This window comes from Pteropus medius, unplaced genomic scaffold, assembly GCF_902729225.1.
Source record: "Pteropus medius unplaced genomic scaffold, Ma_sr-lr_union100, whole genome shotgun sequence".
Taxonomy (NCBI): Eukaryota; Metazoa; Chordata; class Mammalia; order Chiroptera; family Pteropodidae; genus Pteropus; species Pteropus medius.
The window spans coordinates 429,245-435,931 of NW_024342471.1; positions in this window are offsets into that span (position 1 = coordinate 429,245).

Sequence of the window (6,687 nt, forward strand, 5' to 3'; positions counted from 1 at the left end):
TCTGGCCATAAAGCCAGAATGAAAATTTTCCTTGGTTCTTCATAGATAGGTCATGCAATTGTGCTTCCATATTTTTCTGCTACCTCAGTTGCAGTATTTTTACTGAGGTGGATCTAATTATGTCTTCTATTTTTATTCTTACTTTTCTCAGGACTCAGTGTACATTTAATGACTAAGACTTCTCTATTTCACCTCAGCAGTCTTTCTCTATTATCTTCTTTATTCTCACTGACATGTTTTCAGTTCAGTCTCTAGTTGCTTTCCATTTTCTAACTGGATTATTAGAATAGAATTTACTAACTTGTATCTGAAACTCTTGGGCTCAGACATATTTCAGAATTTTTTCGTTTTATAAATATGATTCATACGTCATATATTAGTAAATACTCAAACATTTGAAGATTAATATTTCTGCAGTGAAACTAAGTGGGATAAATATAAAAAGGGTCATGTCAGTTCAGGTCAGCTTTTGTCATGAATGAGTTTTCAAACTTTTGAGACTTTGGAATTACAGATAAAAGATTGTTTTATAACTATCCTTAGTTTTTTGCCTCCAGTTCTTCTTTCTGTTTTAAAAAGGTCTTATTTAGTTGTCTTCCACTTGCAAAAGCTATGCTAGGCACCTCAGGAGCCGCAAAGTGGAGAAAACCAAAATGCCTGCCTTCTAAGGTGCTCATTTCTCCTTTGAAGAGGAAATTTGAGGAATTTACATCAAAAAGCTAATCAGCTCTTTGTTCTGCTTTTGTAAATATGCTTGCTGCATGCAGGAGCTCAAGCAAGAACTCACTTGCACTTTGTTCTGCTTACCTAGAAATGCAACTATTTGTACCCCTAGCAGCTCCCACCTCTTGTAGCACTCTGTACTCTGGCAGCTCCCCGCTTCCTGCAACTCCCACCCTTCTACCAAGGTTACTACTTACAACCATAACAAGTCCCTCTGCTTTGGAACGGTCTGAGTTCAAATCAACCAGTCAGCTTATGTAAAATCCTTGTCTATAAGGAATGTTGCCACTGAGCTTGGGGTCCACATCTTCAGAGCGTTATCTCCTCTGGGACTGTGTATAATAAACTTGCTTTCTCCTTCTCTCCGAGTTACTGCTTGGTTCTTTGCTGGACTAGTTTTGGGATTTTTCCACAGCATTTTTGGAGATTCCAACCACGCCAGCCCCTTGAGCCGCCGGACCGGTGGCTTGGCCTGGCCAAAGCAGAGGGGAACCAAGACGACTAAGGAGGCGCACCACCCGACCAATATTCCGGGTTCTCTTTCAGATTGGTGCCCCGACTCCTGGTGAGGCCGAGTCACCAACTGGGCTCATAGGAGGGAAGGGCCAACTCACCAGGAACGGCTGCAAGAGGAAAAGGTACCAAGGTAAGGAGAGGAAAATGTAGGGTCCCAGGGCAGCCCCCATTCAGGAAGCTGATCCCTTCCTGATCTTCAGAGCGAAGACAGTGGTTAGGGAATCTGACAAGTATTCCAGGTTCACGGAGTCTCCAAAAGTGGGGGCGGACCCTGGGTCTCCCCAGTGGTGGAGACATCAGGTTAGGCCAGAGGCCTTCCACTAGGGAACCTGGTGAGTATTCCAGGTTCAGAGGGGAGGCACTGTTTAGCCTGGTGTGTGAATAAGAGCTTTCTCAGTGGGGAGGCATCAGGTTGAGGCAGGCACCCACTAGCCGAAGGGTATACCGGCAGGGAGGAGAAATGTTTTAACTTTATGTGTGATTGTGTGAGTGAATGAGTAGCTTGGTCAACTTGATCAGTTAGGTACAAGTTTGTAGCTACACGTCTGGGCACCCTTATATATAAGAATTTTACACAAGCTGATTGGTTGATTTGAACTCAGGCCACGGAGTTCATTTGGACTCACTCTGCAGGTCCGTGGTGAATGGCATATGGTCCAGGGTGGCATTGGACTAGTGCCCCATCGCCAGTCACAAAGCAGAGTCCACTATGGCTAAGCATCACCTAAGCTCCCGGCGAGGTGACATGGCCAGATGAGTATGTGAATGCTCTCTTCTGTGGAGGGGGCACCCACTCTTGTTTGTCTTTGCATCACCGTCGTAGGTTAGGAAGAGCTTAACACTAAGTAAGAGGGGGAGCTCCATCACCCTCCGGAGGGCAACCATGCGCCCTTCACAAGTTAGTGGACACGTTAAGGAATGGTGGGAGGTTGTATGAAAGAGAGTGAATGCTGAGTGACTGAGATGTGGCCTAACTACGAAGTGAGAGTTAGCCCCAATCCGCAGTTCTGTAGGCGAACCTCATATGGCTTATGGTGGCCCCACTGGATCTCTGAGAGGAGTCTCCTCCAGTGGTCCAGATTGGGGGTTTATACCGACCCGCCAATGCTAAGAGGCACCTGAAATCCCTGCGAAGGGAGCAGCCGGAGATGGGGGGAAGTGAATGACGTCCCCTTCAAATTTCCCCGACCCTACCCTCCATCCCCTTTGTGACGTGATAGTTGTCTGTCATGGGAGATGGGGGCAGGTATTCCTGAAATATATGGTGGAAAAGAAAATAGGAAAACGTCTTGGTAACAGAAGGTATAAGGTCTGGAGACTCATTCTGAAAGAATTGAAGAGGAGATGTTTGTCTCAGAGTTGGTTATTGAGTGAAAAGAGGCAAACTGAGGGAATAAAGAAAGTGTGAAAGAAGGTTTGTGAAGGGAAAATCCTGAGGTAAAGTTTTGTGTGGAATAAACTTGGAAACAAGGATGTAAATTTGTGTTGAAAGTAAGCTGATGCAAAATTAAGCATTGTGTTTAATGTTTCTTAGACTATTGGTCTGACACTAATGTTTTGAAAAGGTTTTCTGATCAGAAAACTGAGATTCTGTATTTCATCAAAATTAATTTCAGTGTTTTGTGCTGCCTTAACTAGGTTCCTGGGACTTTAAAAAATATACTAACACCAGCCTCTCCGCTCCGTATTTAAAGGAAACTCCCTGCAAAATGGGAGGACATTCTTCTAAGCTAACCATCTTAAACTGTATGCTAAAAAATTTTGAGAAAGGTTTCTCAGAGGATTATGGGGTTAAGCTGACACCGGGAAAGCTTCGTGTGCTTTGTGAGTTTGAATGGCCTACCTTCGGGGTTGGATGGCCCTCGGAAGGGACCCTAGACCTCCCCACTGTGGAAGCTGTGTACTGGGTAGTGACAAAGACCCCTGGACATCCAGACCAGTTTCCATACATAGCCTCATGGTTGCATATCGCCACTATACTGCCCCCTTGGATTCAGATCTGTGTGAAGAGGCAGAGACAGAGTAAGGTACTTATGGCCCTACCGACTTGGGGTAAGGACAAAGAGGAGCCAACAAAAATCATCCACCAAGGGGGCCCTTCAGCAGCCGCAATTACTGCTGGTGGGGGCTCACATGCACTAGGCAGGCCCACCAGGCTTCAAGAGCGTCCAGGGACTTTACCTGGCCAAGAAGATCCTCGTGCACGGGAGAGGCCAGGGCACGGCAGGGCCGATGGGCTGCGGGCGCCCAATGCCAAACAAGCAGAATCTGCGGGTGGTAGAGAGCACACTGCAGCCCTGCATCGTGTCTATCGAAGGGCTGTTGTCCACCACCAGCGTCCAGAGCCTGCTCATGTCGGTGGGGCCCATTCAGGGAGGAGAGAGCAATGGCTTTTTTCACCTGGGGGGCCAGCCCCAGTGGCTCCCCCAGCCCCCGGCAGTAAGACAGCAGCCCATCTGCAAAGGGACCCCGAGGAAGAACCTATCTTCCTACCGGACAGCCCTCCACCATCGGTGCCTTTGCTGCCCCGAACTGCCCCAGAGCCCTGGCCTGGCACCATGTCCTCTGCCAGGTTCAAGTTCAACTCCTTAGACTGTTCCGCCTGGTACGTGGGACTGATGTCTCGTCAGGAGGCACAGACCCGGCTTCAGGGCCAACGCCCTGGCATGTTCGTGGTTCGCGACTCCTCCACCCGCCTTGGGGACTATGTGCTGTCCGTGTCCGAGAACTTGCGGGTCTCCCACTACCTCATCCACTTGCTGCCCAACCACCATTTGAAGATTGGGGACCTGGAGTTTGACCACTTGCCGGCCCTGCTGGAGTTCTACAAGAGTCACTACCTGGACACCACCACCCTGATTGAGCCCGCGCCCAGGTATCCAGGCCCATCAGAATATGTACAGACTCTGTATGATTTTCCTGGAAGTGATGCTGACGATCTGCCCTTTAAAAAGGGTGAGATCCTGGTGATACTAGAGAAGCCTGAAGAACAGTGGTGGAGTGCCCGGAACAAGGATGGCCGAATTGGGATGATTCCCGTCCCTTATGTTGAAAGGCTCGTAAGAGCCTTACCACATGGAAAACATAGAAACAGGAGTTCCAACAGTTATGGGATCTCAAAACCTGCTAAGACCTCTGTAAGTAAAAACTATGAACGATCTATCATTCGCAGCTTAGCCTCCACTGACCCTCAGACAAGTTATGTTCAACAGCCAGTGGGCCAAGAATGTCAGGAGTGTGGACAATGCTTTGCTACCATTGAGGACCTCAATGCGCATCAGAAGATCTATGCCCAAGAGGAGTTCTATGGGGGGAAGCAGCTTGGAGACTCTGTGATCCAGGGCGTGGGCCCGGATCAGCCTGAGCAAGATGAGCCAGAGGAGCGGGACGAGCAGGGTGATCCTAAGGACATGATCTATAGGTGCAAGGACTGTGGGCTTGGCTTCACAGATCACACAGACCTTAAGGATCACCAAAAAGTTCATGGCAGAGAGTATCTCACTGACACTCATGAGTACACGCACTCTGTCATTCACACCCATTCCATGGGTGGGTATCAGAGAGATTATAACGGTGAGCAGCTCTACGAGTGTCCAGCATGTGGGGAGTGTTTTGTTCATGGCTCATTCCTCTTTGAGCATCAGAAAGTCCATGAGCAAGATCAGTTTTATGGCTATAGGAGGTATGATGAGCCTTTTGTGCAACCTTTGGTCGTTAACTCTCAGAGGCCTCATGCCCCACAGAAGAACCCTCCTCCAGGGGCGCTCCTTCAGTGTCACATGTGTGGACAAGATTTCATTCATGGCTCTGTCCTTAACGACCAGATGACAGTTCATACTGGAGAAAATTTACCGGAGCAGGGCCAGGGCAGTGACAATGCCAACAGCCCAGAGTTGGCCCTCACCGAGTTACAGAGAAGTCATGCCGAAGAGAAACACTGCAAAGGTGAAACCTGCGGAGAATCCTTCCTCAGTCAGTCAGACCTTAGGGATTGCAAGAAAATTCATGAGAAAGGTGAGCCCTACAATTATGGGGCTGCCTTTGTTCACACCTCATTTCTTACTGAGCCCCCCAAAAGAGATTCACTATTCTTTGAGTGCAAGGACTGTGGGAAGTCCTTTATGCATAACACTGTTCTCATTAAACATCAGAAATACAACTGCAACAAGATGATATGCCGCAAGTGTTATGCCTACCTGCATCCCCATGCTGCCGACAGCCAGAAGAAGACAGTGTGAAGGTTGGATAACCCCTTGACTTAGAACTTTACCCTCATTTTCTAAATTATAGAGAAATGAAGTAACCCATGACATCAGCATAAACGTTTTGAATGTACACGATGGCTTCCTCAGCATTTGTATCATAGTTGTATTGTCAAAGAGTAGCCCATTTTAGAGTTCTTTTGGATCATAAACTGGAAATACTGATGGAAGCAAACAAGTGGAGAGAAACTGACAAGGAAAGGATCTTCCTTCTCATCACTGCCCTGTTTATTGTACTTGTGACTAATTTTGTCATATTCATCAGAGAAAGCTCGAGGCCAAGTCTAATCCAGGGGTGCAAACAATTGGAACTATGCCACTCGAAGACCTAGAAGCGGACTTTACTGAGGTCAAGCTCTGCAGGAACCACCGATACTTGCTTGCGTTGATTTCCACCTACTCCGGATGAGTTGAAGCCTTTCCTGAGGCTTCAGCGCGCACTGAGCAGGCACAAGAAGTAGCCAGGGCCTTACTAAGGGAAATTGTTCCAAAATACGGACTACCTGTCTGTAGGATCAGACAATGGACCTGCCTTTGTGTCTGAGATAGTCTAAACCTTTTCCAAAGCTCTAGGAATCAAATGGAAGCTCCACATGGTCCCCAGGGCACAAAGTTCAGGGAAAGTTGAACTCATGAACTGGACCCTCAAAACCACTTTAGATAGGATTTGTCAAGAAACTCAGTTACCTTTAGGGAATTGGGTCTACTCTTTTCAGCCAGGAGATGAAGTAAGGGTTAAAGTCTGAAAAAAGGAGCCGCTCCAGCTGAGTTGGATAGGCCTTCACACTGTTGTATTAGCAACTCCCACTGCTATTAAAGTTGCAAGTGTCTGGATCCACCTCCAGAAAGCCGGGAGACTTGGACTGCAGAGCCTCTTCCTGATCAGCTGCTCTAAGTCATGTTCCAGAGGCAGCAGAAGTCCACCTGAGGTCGCCGGTCCTGCTCTGGCCACCCCTGGAAACTGGCCAGTCTACATATGGCAGAAGCTTGAGGATCCACCACCACCACAGTTGGCTGAAACTGGTGCAGACGGATTCCACCAACCCTTGTAAGTAGGAAGACAGCATGCCCTGCTCCAGCCACAAACCAGAAGCTGGCTGGTTCACGCGTGCCCGAAGCCTGAGGAAGTTCATCGTGGGACTCCTTATAATTGGACACTGGGGAGGGAGGGAAATTGAGGCAGAGG